Below are 21,936 nucleotides of genomic sequence, written 5' to 3'. Positions count from 1 at the left end.
CAACCTGTAGTTTTTTCTTCTAGAGGAGACCTATGATAACAAAATCATAACCCTTGGGTCTCTGCTTGTCTTGCTGCAGGAAACGACAATTTGGCTCATACCCTGAGTGCTTGGCAAACTGAATTTGAATGGTAGACATAAACCTTTCCATTTCAAAGAGCAAAGGGGAAAAGAGGTTTGCAAATATATCCCCACTATTCCTATTTTGGATATGTATATGATGATCCTCAAGGATAAAGAATTGAACTCTGGTGCAACAAACAGTATTGTGTAAAAATGACCCTGGAAAATAAATCACTTTTCACTGAGCAAAAAGCTTTTTGGGGTGAATAGATGTCCTCTCTTCTCAGTACTGATTCTACACTAATTGGGCATTTGACATGCCTTACATTCTGGGCATCAGCCTTTCCCAAGTATCCTTATAAAAACCATCACAAGCAAATTTGGACAACCTTGTACCAAGCAGATTATTTATTCTCCTGTTGTAAGGTTGCTTTCATGTTTGCCTTAGAAAAAGAAAGAAACACAGAGACAGGATCTTTCCCCTAACATATATAGGTAAGGCATGTCCAGCAAAAATACACTAAACCTAGCACGTGGATCTCTGCCTCTGCTTATAAACTTTAGAATCAATTTGTTGATATCAACCAAATAATTTGGTTGATTTTTAATTGGGATGTCACTGAGTCTACAGATTAACTAGAAAAAAATTATCTTAACAATATTAAGACTTGCTACTCATAACCATAGAGTATCCATTTATTTAGTTTCTACTTATATTTTTTATTAGAGTTTTGTCATTTTCCTCATTTAGATATTTCATGTATTTTGTTTGACTTATACATAAGTATTTCAGTCTGGGGAATGGTAATTTAAATGGTTTTTATATATCAAAATTTACTTGTTTATCGCTGGAGTATCTGTATTTTACAACTTTGCTATAATTTGCTATAACTATTCCAGAAGATTTTTGTTGTTGATGATATTTATTCTTTTGGATTTCTATGTAAATTTTCATGTCATCTGTCAACAAAAGAGTTTTATGTCTTCCTTTCCAATCTGTTAACCTTTTCTTTCCTTTTCTTGTCTTACTGCATTAGCCAGGATTTCTAGTACAACATTTAAAAGGAGTGGTGAGAGGAGACATCCTTGCTTTGCTACTGATCTTAGCAGGAAAGCTTCTAGTTTATTACCAGTAAGTATTATGTTAGCTAGAGGTTTTTTTGTATGTATTCTTTATCAAGTTGAGGAAGTTTCCTTCTATTCCAAGTTTGCTGACAGTTTCTGATTATGAAAGAGTGTTGGATTTTGTCAAATGCTTTTTCTGAACATGTTGATATGATTATGTGATTTGTCTTCTTTACTCTGTTGATATGATAGATTAAATTGATTTTCAAATACTGAACCAGACTACATACTTGGTATAAATCCCATTTGATCTCATATAAAAACCTTCTTAAACATTGTTTGATTTTATATGCTAATATTTTATTGATAATTTTTGCAGCTATGTTCATAAGCAATATCAATCTGTAGTTGTCTTTTCTTGTAATGCCTTTGGTTTGAGAATTAGGGCAATGTTGGCCTCACAGAATGAATTAGGAAGTAGTCTCTCTGCTTCTATCTTCTGGAGGAGATTGTAGAAAAACACTTTTTTCTTTAAATATTAATATTTTGTAGACAATTTTTGCATCTATGTTCATAAGCAATCTCAATCTATAGTTGTCTTTTCTTGTAATGTCTTTGGTTGAGAATTAGGGTAATGCTGGCCTCATACAATGATTTCAGAAGTAGTCTCTCTGCTTTTATTTTCTGGAGGAGATTGTGAAAAAAATGATATACTTTTTTCTTTAAATAATATGTATACTTCATCATTGAGCCCATCTAGCCTTGGCACTTTCTGTTTGGGGAAGTTAGTAATTATTGACTCCATTTCTATTCAGATTGTCTATTTCTTGAGTAAGTTTTGATAGATTGTATCTTTCAGTGAATTGATTTATTTCATTTAGGTTTTCAAAGTTGTGGGCATAGAGTTGTTCATGGTATATACTTATTACTCTTCTAATGTCCATGAGATCTGTAGTGATGTCTTCTCATTTCTGGTATGAGAATTTGTGTTTTCTTATTTTTTCCTTGGTTAGTCTGCCTATTTTAGAAACCATAATCCAACATACTTTCTGGTGATATTTCATCACCCCCTACCTTCTCACCTACAAACGAGAAGGAATAAAAAAAGCTTTTCCCTTTCTTATTAAGGGACTGGCCTAAAAATATGATCTACAATAACAAAGCACACACTTGAATCCAATTTTTTTATACTGAATTAAGATGTCATTTTATAACAATACAACTTTCTTCCATGATTTGGTATGTTAGGTATTTTTACCTAAGCATTTAAAAGTGATTTTCTATGAACATATGAACTTAGTGAATGGCTCATCCATTCATTCACTTAGTTGGTGTTTTGTTGTTGTTGTTGTTGTTGATAATCAAGTTGACACCATTAATCCTTTAATTCAGAAACTGGGTCTAGTTATTTAGGCTGTAACCCTGCTTAGAATGCAGTCTAAACAAACTCTATATCCTTTGACCAGATTTTATCTTCTGTCATCAGATTTTATCTTCTGTCTTGTCTCATATTCCTCTCTCACTGCGGCTCTCCAGAGCTGGCATTAATTTTGTTTCTCAAATATAGCATCTCATTTCTACTTTACAGCCTGTATTCTTTCTGTTCTCTCCGTCAAGAACTCTATTTTCCATGATACTTTTATTGACCATTTGGTTTCAAGTCAAAAACTGTCCTAGGAATTCTTCCTTCCTTGAAACCCTTACCTAAAGCATTCTCTGCTCTAGTCCCTAAGTCACTCTCTATCTCAGTATTAAACTTTAACACGTATTCCTATGTCAGTTTTCTATTTATTTGATATTTTTACCTGTTTATCATCAAGTGTTCCCAACATCACAAAAGCTCCATGAAGGCAGATGTCAAATCTCTTCACCACTATAATGGCACTAAAGCCGTTTCTAGCTCACGAAGTTCAATATATATTTCTTGCATGGCTAAAATTCAGTGAGGGGGAAAAAGCACACTGTGTAAAACAAATAATTTTTGACATATTGTCTTATTAATTTATATGTAACTTCTGATTAAGAGGGTTGCATCTCTCTTCTTTGTATGCCTATTATTTCTCTAATTGGGGTTCTATTCTATTCTATTCTATTCTATTCTATTCTATTCTATGTTTCTAGTATCCTCAAAGTTTTATACTATTTCTACTCTAAACACATTTATATTCATGCAATTTTTATGTTGAACCTGTTACTCAAAAGTTGATAATTTCTATAAGTATGTTGTAATGGGTGGCTCATATTAGCACCACTTTATAATTCTGTCATTGTGAAAATGGCAAACCACTGATATATGTGTATATTGTAAGTAGGAAAATAATCCATGTAGATACATCTTGTTTTTCCAGAGTCAGAAAGACATTTTAAGTAATCAACATGGTTAATTATTTCCCTTGGAAGTTCATAAGGTTGGCCCAAGGAATAACTCAGTACAGTTTACCAATAGCTACTACTCCCAGTCCTCATCTGCAGCCCCACAACCATACAATCTTGATTCTCCAGGTAATTATTTTGAAATGAATTCATATCATCTTAGAACTTAAATACTTAGATACTAATGTATACAATGTATATAAATTCACTGAAGTTCAATCTAGCTAAGAGACCTCTTCCCTCCCATCACAGCATCAGAGTGGTGTTCTCAAAGGCTAATGAAATTATCTTAATTAATCACCTACTTTAACCTCCCATGTCTTCCTATTTAATGTATCATTAAATCTAAGCTCCAAAAACCTAAAAGTCACTTCAGGCTGAACCAAGCTAGAAGGAGCCAGAAACACAAATCCATACTTTTCCTAACTCCCAAAACATTTCTAAACTGGTATCAAGAATCTATAAAACCTAAAACAAACAAACAAGCAAACAAAACTAAAAACAAAGAAGGCTAAGTTTGGGAATTTATTTCAAACCTTGACTTTGACTAGAAATTTTTTTTGAAAATACTGGTATAATGAAATGAACAGTAGGATATGAGTCAATACATTTCAATTCTAGTACTGAAGAGGGTCTAATTTATTATCTGTATGCCATTAGGCAAGTTACTTTATTTTTCTGGGGCCAAATTTGTTCATGTGTAAAATGAAAGTTTGTCTCTGGAGTAATTTCTAGCATTGCAGTAGCTAAAAATGTATTATCATGGAAAATGATCTTTTAGAACTAAAGTTTCACAGTAGGAAAGCCTTAGGGTATCTATGGGCTATGATGCTGTAGCAGCTGAAAAGAGTTTAGTAACAGCATTAAATGTGAGAACTGCCCATTAAACTGCAAAAATATTAGGGAAAGAATAACACCATGTGAAAAAAATTCAACAATGCCCTCTCTTTCTGAGAAAAGGAAATTTGTTGCCTTGGACAAAACGAATTTCTACACCCTCCATAAGAAGGTGGACTGATGATATTATATATCTATATAGAAAAATAGAAATTTCTGATTTTTATACATATGAGATAAAATTTTTACCAAGTTTCTATAAATGCATAGGTGAGCTACTATGCCAATGATCCTTATATCTATCATATACTTTGGTGGAATTCAAGGATGTAGAAAAATGAAAATGTCATATGAAATATGAAGATTACAAAATTACATTTATATCTTTGGGTTGAAAATATGAAGTGGTCTCTATTATCATGTAATCTGATTTTTAAGAATATTTCTTATCTTCCCATCCTAAAAATAAATGATTCAGATTAATTAAGAAAAACTGAGTTTGATAGAGACAGATTTTTTTCATCACCCAATGAGAATTATGAAACTGAGATGCCATTACTGAGAAGGATCATAATTCTCAAGAGTAGTAACATTTTAAATAGTATTATTAGATTATAGAAGAAATTTCTATTTATAGAAGGAATTGGAAGTCACCTTCCAATGCTAAACAATTATTATTTGATTTGGGAAAATAAAGTTTTGCTATCTGATAAAACAATTTCACATGTTAAAAAGTAGGTTGAAGGAAAGACATGCATAAAAGAATATTTTTGAATAATAAAGGATAACAATAGATGGTAAAAAACAGTAGGAGATGGTTTATAATGGAATAGACAAACACAATTATTCTTTCTATATAAAGATATTGACCAGAATATGACAAAGAAACAGAATCTGAAATTGACTTGCAACATGAAACTGAATCCCAAGCAGGAGCTCATATCCCCAAAACATGTTAATCATGCTTTAGCCATTTAAACAAAATTATCTGCTTCTCCTTTGTGCCCTCCCCTCAAAATGCCTTGTTGGAAGTATGGTTTTGAACACAAAGAAAACTTGTAGTTGTTTGTTTACTACTTTCTTTTGTTATGTTGAAATTTTCCAAGGTCAATATTACCTTGCCTGCTTTTGATCAATGATAGTAATTGTGAAACTATGCACATATACAATGCCCAATAAATAGCTGATGATAATTTTCACTTGTTCTCTTATAACCTACATTTATTTTCTTTCTTTTACTATGAGAAGATAAAAATGAGTTCAATATCTCAAGTTGCTTAGAGACCACATTATATTTCAACTATTCTTTCTACATTCTGTATTTTACCACATAGCTTATTTGTAAAATAGGTTACTCTTCTACACTATTTTATTAACCTGATACATTTTTCAGTTTTGCTGTCTCTTCTATTGCCCAGCTTAAAAATAAATAATTCTTTTAAGTTCTTTCTTTTTCACTAGTCATTAAATTTTACTTATTTATGTGTGGAGAATATACTGATAGGATTAACAATCCAATTATTTGGTTTGAAGGGGGTTTATTGTGCATGTGTGTATGTGTGTGTGTGTGCGTTTGTGTGTGTGTGTGCGTGCGCGCGTGTAATGTTTTTCACATACCCTAAAATAGATGCATCTCCCTCTTCTATATAATTTGAAATAATTATTGAAAGGAAATCAAATGCAAGATCACTGCCTAACTGGTTCAGAAAGTCAAAGGAAAAAAATGATTAGGGTACTTTCACAGAGGTGGGTTATTGCTAGCAAACAACAATCTTGATTTGCTTTTCTCAGCAGTAGCAAAAAGGAAGAAAGAACACTGCTCTACATCCATTATTACAGTAGGAATTTTCAGTTTAAGAACTACCTAGTAGAAACAAGAATAATGGGAAGGCTACAGAGTATAAATATTTCTCATAAACCATTTATGAAAGTTACATTATGCTGATTGTATAAAACTGTACTTTAGAGAGGTTCTGTAGAGATAAACTTACACTTTCAATTATCCAGTATGTTTACAGAATTCTACCACTGTTTAGTGGGCTGCCGCTCTTAAATTTTCATATGTGAATTCTTTACTGAATATCTTGATAGCTCTATAACTTACTACCTTTAATGCATCAATAAGAACAATAGTATACTGGGGATGAACTGTGACCTTTTGGTAAAAGGTTGGCATTCTTTTATCACACGTTCTTATACCCAGCTGACTTAAAACATGTCAATGTAAAAGGGATTTGGCAGTTGTTAAAACTCTGTTAACATATTCATAAAAAGTGAGCAAATTATTATTCCATTTACCCCCAAAATGATGATTCAATTTCCATGCATACTGGGATTTCTTTCAACATTGTATAACTTGTATACTTGACAGATTCCAGAAAATTAACGATAGTATGCTAACAATTTAGCTAACAATGCAAAATTTATTTTATAAATAGTAATCTCGATCATTTTATATGTTAGTTTGAGAGTTTGGGATTTTAAGAATCCCTTCAGTTATTCCAATGTATCTCAGGAATAAATGGCTTAATTTCATTGCCTATATGTGTGTGTATGTGTATTTGTGTACCTTTTTGTCACCTTGGTTTCTATTATTGAGTTTCTATAGAGATTTATATTAGAGTTAACACAATTTTTTTTCTTTTCTTTTTTTTTCCCTGTTCTAGTGTCACTCAAACACAGACCTACTCAATCAAGATGAAATAGCTGGTAGAATAAACTCACTCAGTTAACACTGGCAAGCAAGTGAATATGGTTTCCACTCCGAAGTTTGATATACTACACATTTAAAAGCACAGCTTAAAGGAACATGTTAAAAAATAATTTGTTCTGGGGCGTCTGGGTGGCTCAGTCGGTTGAGCTTCGGACTTCAGCTCAGGTCATGATCTCGCGGTCTGTGAGTTCGAACCCCGCATTGGGCTCTGTGCTGACAACTCAGAGCCTGGAGCCTGCCTTGGATTCTGTGTCTCCCTCTCTCTCTGACCCTCCCCCGTTCATGCTCTGTCTCTCTCTGTCTCAAAAATAAATAAACATTAAAACTTTTTTTAAATAATTTGTTCTTGGGATATGCATACTGAAAGGGCATTTTGTTTTCAAGGTAATTTTTAAATATTTTTATTATTAAAGCAAAAAGTGTTTCTTACAGAGAAATCAAAGAAGATAGGTAAGTGAAAGAAAAAGAAGTAAAAAAGTCTTCATTTTTGCCACAAATCACTGAAAACCATATATGTATTGAAATTTTGTGTTAATTATATCATAGCACACTTTTATCATTTTTATTTTAAAAATATACTTGAGAACATCTCCATGCCAACAGATAAACTTCTGCAACAGAACTCCTAATGGTTTTATAGCTGTTCATTGTTTAACAGCTCAGATATTTTTGTAAGTTTCTATTTTGATATAATTTTGAACTTAGAGATAAATTCAAGAATAGTGTAAGGAACCCTCTTATTCCCTTTACCCATATTAGCAATTGTTCAAATTTCTATTTCTCTCTCGCCTACTCCCTCCTTCTATCTGATATATATATATATATATATACACACACACACACACACATATATACACATATATATACATATATATATAAAATGTGCTAATATATGTGTTAATTGTGTGTGTGTATATATATACACACGTGTGTGTGTATATATATATATGTATATATATATATATATACATACATACATATATATATATATATATATAGACACAAATTGCTACATTTTGCTGAACTACTTGAGAATAAGTTAAAGAAACTATACCCCTTGGTCTCTAAAAGCATTTAGTGTAGGGGCGCCTGGGTGGCTCTGTCCATTAAGCATCTGACTTTGGCTCTGATCTTGCTGCTTATGAGTTTGAGCCCCGAGTGGGGCTCTGTGCTGACAGCTAAGAGCCTGGAACCTGCTTCAGATTCTGTCTTCCTCTCTCTCTGTTCCTCCCCTGCTCACACTCTGTCTGTCTCTCTCTCTCTCAAAAATAAATAAACAAAAAAAATTATTGTATTTCCTAAGAATAAACACATTATCTTTCATAAACAAAATGCAGCTTTAAAAATTAAATTTCAACAATACAAAATTGTTTAAATCATATTCCATATTTAATGTCATTAACTGTTTCAATTTTTCCTTTATGGCTATCTTTTCCTGAACTAGGATCAAATTCAGGACCAACTTTCAATTTAGTTCTCATAGCTTTTTAGTTTCCTTTATTCTGGAACATGTTCTCAGAATTTTCTTGTTGGTTTTCATTGACACTTTGAGAGTTAGGAACAGTTTGTTTATAGAATGTCCTTCAACTTCGATTTGCCTCTTTGCTTGTGATTAAATTTAAGACTTAATATTGTTGGCAGGAATAATGCAGAAAGTATGTGTATTTCTATGTGCATTTATAAGAAGGTACTTGATGTCATTTTGTTGCAATATTCCTGATGTTATATTTGATGGCTTTCTTCAGTGGCATTCTCCTGGTTTCTCCACTATAAAGTTACTATTTTCTATTTTTAATTAATAAGTAAGTTAGAAAGAGATCATATAAATATCAAGTTCCTTAGAAAAATTTCATCCAGGTGTTTTAGCATCCATACTTCCTATATTTATTAGATGGCATTCTACTATAAGAAAAAGCTTTTCCTATACTTCCATTTTATATTAAACATACATTCCATGCTAGATATTCTGGAAACAACCTTAATATTTTTTATGTCATAAATGCTTTATGTTGAATTCACAAATGTTCAAAATGAGGTATAACTGAAAATGGTATTAGAAAAAGATATCTATGCTTCAACCTAAAAATGTACCATGAGACTAAAAAAAGATCTCAGGTATAGCTTAAGTGAAAGTATCAATAAATTTAGCATTGATATTCCCTTAATCCTTCATCTATATGGTTCTTTGTTAGGTAACAAAGAGTCTCTATAGTCTCCTTCCACCACTAAAATATATATTAAATAATATTATAAGATTGAAGGAGAAGAAATCTTGTAGTGTAAAAAGTATTTCTGTTTCACAGAAATTTTTAGATACATAATGAATGTTTAATAAATAATTTTTTAAAGTTTTTCCATCTCTCTGCTTGTATCAATATGGAATATAGCCATATTTTTTATTTTTCTATATTTCATCTCAATTCATTTTGTTTCATAATTTCTAGTACAGTTAACATACAGTGTTATATTAGTTTCAGGGTACAATATAGTGATTCAACAATTCCGTATATCACTCAGTGTTCATCATGACAGTGCACTCCTTAATCCCCATCATCTATGTCACCCTTCCACCCCTACCCACCTCTCTTCTGGTAGCCTTCAGTTGGTTCTCAGTATTTAAGAGTCTGTTTCTTGGCCTGTCTCTCTCTCTCTCTTTTTCCCCTTGTCCATTTGTTTTGTTTCTTAAATTCCACATGTGAGTGAAATCACATGGGATTTGTCTTGCTCTGACTGACTTATTTCACTTAGCAATATATTCTCCAGCTCCATCCACCTCATTGCAAGTGATGCCCATATTTTTGTCAGTGAGATTTGTTTATTATTATAATTATTTTTGATTCTTATATTGTCCTCAATTTGGCCAGTGGGAATCCTTTAGAAATGTTTCCTGTGTCTTTTTGACAAGATTTCATGATTTTTTAATTCATATTTTCAATGAGATCATTGTTGACTCACATGTAGTTGTGAAATAATATGGAAATATTCCATGCATGCTTTACTGGGTTTTACCAATGTTAGTATCTTGCAAAACAATGGACAATATCACAACCACGATATTAACATTGATATAATCAGTTTTGTATAGATTTCCCAGCTTTACCTGTGTTCATTTGTATGAGTATTTAGGTCTGTACCATTTTGTCACATGTATATGTTTGTGTATCACAAACACCACAGTAAAGACACCAAAAAGTCCCATTACCACATGGACTCCTTGAGTTTCCCTTTCATAACTATCTCTGCCTCTCTCCACTGCACTCTGTCCCTAACCCCTGGCTAACACTAATCTCCTCTCCATTTCTAAAATTTTGTCACTTCAAAATTGTTATATAAATGAAATCATATATTATGTAAACTTGAAGGATTTGGTTTTTTTTCACTTAACATATTTCCTAGGGAACTAATTCAAATTGCTTCATATCTCAATAGTGTATTCCTTTTTATTGCCAATTTATATTCCATGATGTGTATGTAACACAGTTTGTTCAACCATTCATTTGTTTAAAAGTATTTGGACCATTGCCAGTTACCAGCTATTACTAATAAAACTATGATGAACATTCGTATACAAATTTTTCATGAACACAAGTTTCATTTCTCTGGGATAAATATGTGAGGTTGTAAATGGTAGATTGTATGGGAATTGCATGTTTAGTTTTAAAAGAAATTGCCAAACAGTTTTCCAGAGTGTCTGTACCATTTTACATTTCTACTGCAATGTATGAGTGAGTCACTTTCTCCACATCCTTGTTATGATTTGGTTTCATTACTATCTTTTTCTTATTTTAGCTATTCTAATAAATAAATAGTAATGTCTCATTTTGGTTTTAACTCACATTTCTCTGATGGTTAGTAATATTAAACATCTCTACATGTGTTCTTTTTGCCCTCAAATATATTTTTTGTTGAAATGTCTGTTCATGTCTTTTGGCCATTTTCTTTTCTTTGTTTTTTAAATGTTTATTTATTTTTGAGACAGAGTGTGAGTGGGGGAGGGTCAGAGAGAGAGGAGACAGAGGATTCCAAGTGGGCTCTACTCTGACAGCAGAGAACCCAACACAGGGCTCAAACTTATGAACTGTGAGATCATGAACTGAGCTGAAGTCGGACGCTAAACAACTAAGCCATCCAGGCATCCCTTTTGCCCATTTTCTAATTGGATTGGTTGTATTTTTTTTATTGTTGAGTTTTAAAAGTTCTTTATACATTCTGGACACTGATATTTGGTCAAATATGTGTTTTGTAAATATTTTCTCCCAGTCTGTAGCTTTACATACCTTTCACATTGGCTTTAAAAGAGTAGGAGTTTTCTATTTTTGTTGGGTTGAATTTATCAGTGCTTACTTTCATGAATAATATTTTGGGCATCAAGTCAAAGCCTCTTTACCTAGTCCTAGATAGTGAAAATTTTCTCATAGCGTTTTCTAGAAGTTTTATATTTTACATATATAATCCATTTTGAGTTAAGTTTTGTGCAAGTATAAGGTTTAGGACAATTTTATTTTTCTTTCTTTTTTTTTTATTTTGAATGCCCAATTACTCCAGTACCATTTATTGAAAAGGTTAACCTTTTTCCGGTGAGCTGCTTTTATATCTTTGTAAAAACATTGGTTGAGGATATTTGTGTGGGTCAATTTCTGGGCTCTCTATTTTATTCCATTCATCTATATGTATATACCTCCACAAATACCACACTACAGTGTTTTAATTAGCTATATAGTAATCTGAAATATTGAGTAGAATAATTATTTACATTTTATTCTTTTTTGTAAAGATTGATTTACCTCTTAAATGGCTTGTGTCAATCCATATAAATTTTACAATAGCTGCATCTATATTTACACAGAATCTTGCTAAGCTTTTGGTAGAAAACACATTAAAACTATAGACTAGTCTGAGGAGAACTGGCATATTTATTGTATTGATTCTTCCAATCATAAACACACACACACACACACACACACACACACATATATCCACTCATTTAAGTTTTTTCTTTCTTTCATAAATAATTTTTAACTTTCAGTATACAGATTCTATAAATGTTTTGATATATGAATACCTAAGTATTTAATTTTCTTACAGAAATTACAAGTGGTATAGTAGTGTTTTGCAATGTTTATTTATTTTGAGAGACAGAGTCCACACAAGCAAGCAGGTCAGACAGAGAGGGAGAAAGGTAATCCCAAGTAGGTTCTGCACTGTCAGCACAGAACCCAAAGTGGGGCTTGATCTCAGGAACCATGAGATCATGACCTGAGCCAAAATCAAGACTTGGGTGCTTAACCAACTGAGCCACCCAAGTACCCTGTATTGTGTTTTTAATTTCATTTTTCTTCATATTCATTTAGAAATTTGAATATTTTTTGTTTGTTGATCTTTATTCTGCAAACTTGCTGAACTCATGTATTAGTTGTAAGAGGCTTTTTTGTTTTATTTTGTTTAGTTTTAAGAGTATTTTTGTAGATACTTTGGGATTTCCTACATAGGCAATCATACCATCTATAACAGAGGACTTTTTATTTCCTCCTTCCCAAATGGCATACTCTTTATCTTACTCATTCCTGCCTATTACAATAACTTTAACTTCCAGTGTTATGTTGACTAAGAATGTTATGAGTAGGCATTCTTGCTTTGTTCCTTATCTTAGAATCTGTCCATGTTGCAGAATTAAATAGTGGGTCAACTGAAATGTTGTGTCAATAATTAAACTTGTTTTAGGAATTTTGATAGTTATTCTGAATTAAACTTAAAGTTTGTCCCAAATTATACTCTCACTAGTAGGGCATGAAAGTGTGCATTTCCATATAGCTTTATCATTAAGTGTTGTTAAGTTTTGAAATCTGTACTAAGTTGTACAAGTAAAAATGGTATTTGACAGATTTAATTTGCATATATTCAATTATTACTATGCTTGAATATTTTACATATTTTATTAGTGTTATATACTTATTCTTTTGTAAATTCCTATGCATTTGCATTTTTCTATGTAAGTGTCCAGCTTTTTCATATTGATTTGTAAGAGCTCTTCATACATATAAACCTTTATCAGGCATTAAATTTCTATTTGTTTTTCATCTGTTTCAGACTTTTCTATTGTGTTTCACCAGTCTGTTTATTGATGCCTATGCCAGTATCTACTTTAATTCCTAAAATTGTATATTTTGACATTTAGATTGTCTTTTATTCATAGTTGAAGCAAATAATAACAAAAGGGTCTAAACAAAATTATGCTACACTTGTAAGACCTTCTAAGACTCAAAATACACAAATTAAAACCTTCATTTTTTATGATTCACTTAAAGCTAAATCTTTCCACGAAAACCATTAGTAATATTTCAGCACAATATCTGCAAAGATAATCCAACTGCTTATTGAATGTTTTATCTAGGTGTAGCTTCCAATATTGCAATATCAGAAATTTTAAAGATGGCATAGTGTTACCTAAAATTTTCTTACCCCGGGCTAGTGTTGGTTCTAGAATCCATCCCAGGTTTTAGACCACATTTTGTTTGCAAGTACAGCCAATTATGGGGAAAATATAGTCACAGAGGCTGAGAATCATCTCAGGGGATTTCACCTGAGTCATCAAAAACACAAAACAAAATGCAGGAAGAATAATCATCTCTATTACTATTATTCACTGTAATTTTGCCCTGGGAATTCATCTGTAGTAGGAATTAGAATACCTAAATACAAGCAAATTGTAACTCAATACCTGAACATGAGTCCTTTGTCAAACATCTAAGTGCAGGTAGATGAAGTTGGGAAGATACTCTCCACTGACAACACCAGAATGTTTATAAACTTCACAATTAGAACATCTGATATTCTATTTCCCAAATATTCTTGGATTGAAGTAAAGATAACAGTAACTCTTCTCTGGCCATTGTAACTGAATTACCTGGCTCAGATATACCAACACAGAGTGTCTTGGAAATAAATCCCTTAATCTTCCCATTTGCTTAACATAGTGTTTATTTATTCTTGCTGTTCAACAGATGTTAGTTATGTTAGCAAAGGTTATTGTTTAATCTTAGTATTTTTAACTTGTTTTTCTTTTTACATCCTGTTCATGCGGAAAAATCAATGCAGAGTTCAAATTTCACTTTTGGCACTTACTTTGGCAAGAGATTTATTTTCTCTGTGCCTCAAATTGTTATAATAAAAATATAAATATATAAATTTGTTGTGAAGATTAACTGAAGTAACACATGGCATGCGCCTAGAAGAGTGGCTGGCATATGCTGAGTGCATCAAAATGTTGGCATCTGGTGCCGTTCTCATTTTATAGGTATTATTTTGTTTTGAGGTGGGACAAAGCCAATCCCCCACCCCAAAAAAAAGTATTGACCCAATCCAAACCCATTCCCTGTAGCCAAACTGAGCTCAAAGAAATTGGAGTTCTGAAACAGATTTCCAGGGCTCTTTAGTATATAGTAGATTACCTCCATTTTTTATTCTCTTCACCTACAATGACTAAGAAAAAAATCAAAGTGACAGAAAATACTGAGTCAAACATTATTTATTTAGTGCTATTGATATTTTTTTAAAAACCTGTTAATTATTACATTTCATTACAAGTAACAAAAACCATAAGAATGGAGTAGAACCAGGAGCTGCTAGAGAGCATGTTCAGGAAAATAGGTAGAGAACTCATTTCTGCCCAAATTTCAGCTTTGTTTAAAATACAGCTTGAACAAGAAACAGAGGATAGAAAAAGGGACAGCGATGGAAATAATTACCTACCTTGTTGGCAACTAAAGACATAGTATAAGGGGTAAAATTTATATACTTTAGAAATTCTCAGCCTCCCACCAGAGTGAACATAGGGCCCTCAAGATGCAAGGTAACTCAGTCTTATTACCTCCAGCATCTTACCGTCAGCTATTATTGGAGTCGCCCAGGTGTGGAAAAGGATTACTGAACTGTTGATAGAGCTTTGCCATTTAATTACTGTTTGCCCTCCACTTGTCTTTTTGGGAGCTGATAGCTAGATCAAGCAGTTGCTATCCATGGTCCATTAGAGCTCAAAATGCCCTAATTGTTGATTTAGCTCAGTCACGGGTTGTGGGCAATAGATAGGCTCTGACTGAGGATGTACTTATTGATTGCTCTTATGGGACTTTAACTTTTCATTTTTATTTAGACAATTAAAAGAGACAGAAGAGATCAAGTTAATATTTTTGAGTGAAACCGTCTACCTGCTGAGTTGAAGAGGATATGTTCGAATGCAAAAACAGATATGGTCCCGACTGTGAGAAGTTTACAGTTTTGTTGAGGAGAAACATGAGAATAAAAAATTGAAAAAAGAAACTAAATCCCAGAAATCTCCTCCAAAATAGCAGCACTTGATGTCATCAAACTTTATACTGAGGATTTTTCCCTTGTCACAGAGTAGATTTCCCTGAGGAGGACTTACCTGAGCTGGAATCTGAAGGATAAACACAAGTTCAGTAGGTGAGGAAGGGATATAGGGGGAAAGTGTTACATGCAGAGAGAGGACATGTGAAAGGGCCCTGATATGGAAGGGAGCTTAGCCCCTTATGATGTACTAAGAGGAAGACCACGGTGGCTTGAAGTGGGGGTGAGTTAAGACGTAAGAAGAGAGGTAATTGGGCCAGGCTGTCATTCAGTCATCCATGCATTTTCCATTCGTTAAGTGAATACACACTGAGCACTAAATAGTTTGCTTTTTAAACATTGGGACTAGAGCAGTGAACAAAACTGAAAACTTGTCTGAGCAAGGCAATATCAGGTGATACAAACTACTTTTGGGAGAGTTAAACCAGGTTGAAATGATGGATGCAACAAGTTTTTTTTTTTTTTTTAGTAAAACAGAATGTTCAAGAAAAATAAAAACTTTCCTGAAGAAGGTGATAGTTAATGGGAGGAAAAAAAGTAAGAAAGAGCTATTCATCCTGAGAACAAGGGGAAGAGCATTTCACACAGAGAAACAGCTTGTGAATGACCTTAGGAAAGTAACAAGCTTCAGTTACAAAGAACAGAGGAAAGACCAATGTGACTAAAGTATAATGAGCAAGAGAGAAAGTGAACTGATGTGACACTGGAGAAACAGGCAGGAGCTAGATCACACTGGGATTTATAGACTGGGTTAAAGAACTTAGTTCTATTCTCAAAGCAATAGAAAGCCTTTGAAGAGTGTGTGTTGATGGTAGGAGTGGGGGTAGGAACAGGGAATAGACAGGTAGATCACCTATTTTTATTTTTAGAACATCAGCCTGACTTCTGGATATAAAATGAATCTTGTAGGGGCAAGATCAGAAGATTAGATATCAGGATGGTAAAGCAGTGTACCAGGGAAATGAAGATTGTTACATGATAGTTTAGATGCACACAAGGAGACTGATCTTGGGTTGATAGGTATTCAAGAGGATGTGCTGATACATCCAGTTAAAATCAAGGAATAAATAAGGATGATCCCAGGCATGATGTTAGTGCTTTTGGCTGAGATGTGAAAAATAAAGGAGAAACTTTGAAGAAAACATCTGAAGTTCAAGATTTCTGTTTTGGACAATTAAGTTTGAAATTCCCCTTAGACATTCAAGCAAAGATGTCATCTAAGTAGCTTGATAAACAAATCTAAAGTTCCAGGAAAAGGTCAGGGCTGAACATATAATCTTGAGGGTCATAAGCTATAAATGGCACAAGATGAGAGTCCCTGATGTGAAATGGAGATACTTAAGGTAAGAGGACTCAGAATCAGGCCCTGGGTCAGGCCTAGGTCAAATTTAAGCTTCACACACTGGAAATAAGATTACACTTCCCCTAAGCCTTTCACTTGAATTATTTAAGGTTAAGCAGCATATCCACATGTAGCTTTCCTCACTAACTTGTTTTCATTAACAGGAGTGAACACAAAGTATAGTGATCTGTACATCTACAATTCCAACCCCTCAACCATCAGTCTGAGTTCCCTTCTCAGGCTTGAATCTATGAGGGAAAAATATTATTATGTCTTTTATTTCTACTATACATTCACCCCAAGCTCCTGACATCCAGATAACCTGCTTCTCCCATACACATTAATCTACATAAAGCTCTGAACATCTATTCTACATCCTTATCACATCTCATGTCCAGAAATTCTTCAATTATGTCCTACAGAATTCAAAGACCATCAGGAGCAAAAACTACTATTTTTTAATTTCTTGTCTGATCATTTCTATTATTTTACTGTGCCAAGAAAATACTTGGCATCTCCCTGAGGACACTGTCTCCCTTGTAGTCCTCCTAGGGAGTTAGAAGATCTTGTTGTCACTGTTGGGCTGGGAAGCATGGTAGTGGTCCTTTTGTCCCTCTTTGCTGTCTTTATAAAATCCTACAATTGACCAAAAACACTCAATTTGAATCTCACATCTATGTATTAGGTCACATACTATTCTTCATATATTACTGTCATTTTCAGATCCCAGTTATTCAACCTGTGTGTTCCAGAGAGGTCTGTTCCTGGCTTGCTGTCCACTCTTTCCACAGTAGTCATAATTCTTGGTGATTTCAATATACATGATCCTGATATACATTGGTACATTGATATACAATGTACCAATATACATTGATCCTGATAACTCCCAGGCTCCTTGCTTATGTAATGTACTTCATCTTGCCCTCAGTTTGACCTTAGCCACACACTCACATGATCTTATCCTGGGAATCATTATTATCAATAAAGGCAATGTCCATAATAACAATTATATGCATTTCATTCTTTGATCATCACTCTTGTTTGTTTGTTTGAGTGTACTTGACATGCAATGCTACATTACTTTCAGGTGTACAACCCAACCCAGTGATTTGACAAGTCTCCACATTATGCTATGTTCACCACAAATACAGCTACCATATATCTTGTTACATCACTATTATATCATTGACTGTATTCCTTTTAAAAAAAAATACTGTGTATTTTTGAGAGAGAGAGAGAGAAGGAGAGAGGGAGAGAGAGAGGAGGGAGGGGCAGAGGTAGGGGGAGACAGAATCCAAAGCAGGCTCCAGGCTCTGAGCTGTCAGCACAGAGCCTGATGCGGGGCTCAAACTTACGAGCTGTGAGATTATGACCTGAGCTGAAGTCGGATGTCAACCGACTGAGTCACCCAGGTGCCCCTTATTGACTATATTCCTTATGCTATGCCTTTTATTTTTGTGATTTATTCATTCCATAACTGGGAGCCTGTGTCTTCCTTTCTCCTTCACCTATTTTGTCCGACTGTCCCACCCTCTCCCCTCTGACAGCCTTCACTTTGTTCTCTGTATTTATAGTTCTTATTCTGCTTTTGTCTGTTTATTCTTTTTCTTTTTTTAGATTCCACTTATGAGTGGAATCATATAGTATTTATCATTCTCAGTCCGGTTTATTTCACTCAACATAACACCCTCTAGGTCCATCTATGTTGCCTCAAATGACATAATTTCATCCATGTTTATGGCTGTGTAATATTCCACTATGTGTGTATGCACTCGTTTGTGTGTGTGTTTGTGTGTGTGTGTGTGTGTGTGTGTGTGTACAGCTTCCTCATCCATTTGTCTGCTGAAGGACACTTAGGTTGCTTCCATATATTAGCTATTGTAAATAATGCTGTAATAAACATACGGGTGCATATATGTTTTTGAATTAGTGTTTTTGTTTTGTTTGGGTAAATAGTCAAAAGTGGAATTATTGGATTACAAGGTTTTTCTATTTTTATTTTTTTAATAAACCTACATACTATTTTCCACAGTGACTATAACAATTCACATTCCCACTTGATCTTTTCTACTCACTTTGTCTATAACTCCACTAGTTCAATCTATTTATTCTAATTTTATTTATACTATTTATTCTAAACTATTTATACTAATTTTCCCCTGTCATTCAGATCTTTGGTACTTTCTCCCTGCTCCTAAGCTAGCTCAAATGCCATTGTCAATTATAATCCCTTTTGCGTACATATTTGACTTCCTGGACGGTCTCTAGTTTTGTTATACTCACCTAGTAAAATCATATATCTGTTTAACTGAACTTTCTTAATCCAACTTTCTGCTTTCTCTATACCTGAAATTGGTGCAACATGAATAAAAATGAATAATATTCAACTATATGGACTGCTTCGCTATAAATTTATAATGATACCCTAAGATAATCAATAATGCTTCTTGGTAGCCCCATCATACTTCCATACATGTGTTTGTTTTCTTGCCATCCAAGACACAATTTCATAGTTTCTAATCTTTCCTCAACTTTCAGTACCATGTGTTTCATCATCATTCTTAGCAGACGACCTTGATTTCTACTTCCTGAAAAAAAGGGAAGTAATCTAAGAAGAACCTCCACACATTCCTAACAACACATCTCCTTAGTTATCATCAACCACACTCAATCTGCCTTCCATGTTCATATGTAAAGCCAATTCTTCTTGTTTAGTGAACATACACTCTTCACTAACTGTTCTATGACAGCAGTTATCTTCATTCCTACCTCATAATTTTTACCTTTCTCCTAAATTGTTCTCATTAAATATTCATATGTCATTCATTTTTAAAAATTTGTTGATTTTTCTGTCCTAACAAAATACCATGTCATTTCTTTGTTCTCCTTTGCAATAAAACTTCTCTCTCTTCTGTCTCTTTTCTCCCATCCTAAACAAACGCACATGAATTAGGCTGTCATCCACAATATCCCACCAGTACTGCTCTTATCAATGCCATCAATAATGTCTACATAACTAAGCATGAATTTAAGTTTTCAGCCTTAATCTCACCCTACAAGCAGCATTTGACGTAGATGATGATCGTCAATCTGTGTATACCAATCCATGTATATACACATCATAAATATTTCAATCTGTATTTATATTAAGCTAATCCTGAGTTCACAGTGATATTTCCAACTCTAATATCCATTACCAAATGGATCATTCTAGGTTCCTTCCCATGCTTATTTGTAAACTCCCATTCCAACAATGAAAAACCTGGCTGCCATTATCTGCCATACATTTACTCAATGTTTCAATTGCTATTTACATTTCTAACAATATTCATGTTAAGACATATGCCCATGTGAAATAACTTTATCAATTGGAGTACAGTAATATACAATTTCCTTATTCCTATAGAATTCTTATAGATTCTGGTCAGCTGCAAAGTTTTTTAGGTCATCATCATTTTCTCCTATATCTTCAGTGAGGTAACTTCATATATTTTTAATACAGTTAGATCATTTTTTCACACTTTGCATTCCATCCTAGCTAGGACCCCTTGACCTCCAAATTGATTATTTACAATTTTCATACATTAAGGTTAAATATTTCTTCTATGAAGTTCTATGAATTTTCACAACGAATATTGTCATATATCCACCATGACATCATCATACAAAATATTTTCAACACTTTAAACCATCCACTGTGCTTCATATGTCAAACTCTCACCTCCTCCTAAAACCCCTGACAACCACTGTATTTCATATATAGAATTATCCAATTTGTAGCCCTTCCATGTTGACTTATTTTATTTAGGAATGTGCATTTAAGTTTCATCCATGTCTTTTGATAGTCATTTCTTTTAATCACTGAATAATTTTCCAGTGTATGGAGGTACCACAATTTATGTATCCATTCACCTACTGAAGGGCATCTTGGGTGCTTCCAGTTTTTGATGATGATAAATAAAGGTGCTACAAACTTTCATGTGCAGGCTTTGGTGTGGACAGAATTTTCAAATAAATTGGATAAATACGTAGAACAATTACTACAGTGTATGGTAAGATCGTGTTTGAAAGGTGCAACACTGTCTTTCAAATTTTTTGTACCATTTTGGATTCCCAGAAATAATAGATAGGGATTTTTCCTCCTCCACTTCCTCACGAACAGATTTTTGCATTTTACCAATCCTAATATGTGGACAGTGGTATCTCATTGTTGTTTTAATTGGAATTCTTTATAGATAAATTACATTAAACAACTTTTCATATGTTTATTTATCTAATTTTATTTTATATAACATTTATGATTTTAACACACTATGAAATTTGTAAATTGGATTATTTTTCTCATGCAGCTTATGTGCTATAATGTAAGCCCCAGATGGTTTTCATCTATTTTGTTCACTGAAATAGCATAAGCACAACCTTGACATAAACTTCTTAATAAATGACTACAGAATGAACAAATTCTGAAGTTCATTTAAGGAAAAGGAATAATGTATAGTAATGAGGAACTGCAGCCAATGACGTCGATGAAAAATAAGGAACATCTGTGCTATTATAGAAGCAAGAGAAAAAAATCAGTAATTATTTGGGCTGCAGAAGAGGTCAATAAGATAAAGACCATGATTAGTCCATTAGTTCTGAAAGTTGGGATGCCATTAGTGGTTGTAACAAGTTTCTCAATGGAAATATGGGGATGAAAGTATTATTTAAAGGAGAAAAAAGTAGGAAAGCGAGGAGTTTGAGACAGAACAAAAACAGCTCATTCAAGGATTCTGTGTCTATGCTGAACAGAGAAATAGAGCAATAATTGGGAACAATAAAGGCTCAAGAAAAAATATTTATCACACATTACAAATACTAAGTATGCTTCTCAGATGATAGGAATAAGCAGAAAGTAGAAATTATTGGTATAGGAAAGGATAAAATTATAGGAACAAGTATGTAGAAAGGTAAAAATACAGAACAAAAGTGGAGGGGGTTTTCTTTCACAAGTGTAAACATACTTTATCCATTATAAAAAAAGGAAAAGAAGGGAAATAAAAAAATAAAATAAAATAAATGGGTACAGACAGATATAGATAGAGTTAAAGGATTGCTGGTGAGACATCAATGAACCTCCTTTCTACATTTGTTAATTATTTTATAGAAAGGACATCAAATTGTAGTGAGCAATGAAGAT

General features: G+C 33.3%; 1 long non-coding RNA gene across 1 annotated transcript in view; it reads right to left on the bottom strand.

Moving 5' to 3' along the window:
• Positions 1 to 3,041, bottom strand: part of LOC109263467 (uncharacterized) — a 143,867-nt gene extending 140,826 nt beyond the window's left edge. The window contains exon 1 of the long non-coding RNA XR_002078223.2: positions 2,934 to 3,041. This is a non-coding gene — a long non-coding RNA (uncharacterized LOC109263467). The remainder of the gene's footprint in view (positions 1 to 2,933) is intronic.
• Positions 3,042 to 21,936: the final 18,895 nt, after the last annotated feature.

The sequence above is a fragment of the Panthera pardus genome, unplaced genomic scaffold (genome assembly GCF_024362965.1).
Source record: "Panthera pardus isolate Hobbes unplaced genomic scaffold, ASM2436296v1 HiC_scaffold_17, whole genome shotgun sequence".
NCBI lineage: Eukaryota > Metazoa > Chordata > Mammalia > Carnivora > Felidae > Panthera > Panthera pardus.
Note: the sequence above shows the minus strand (reverse complement) of the source record. Positions and strands in the feature narration are given on the sequence as shown.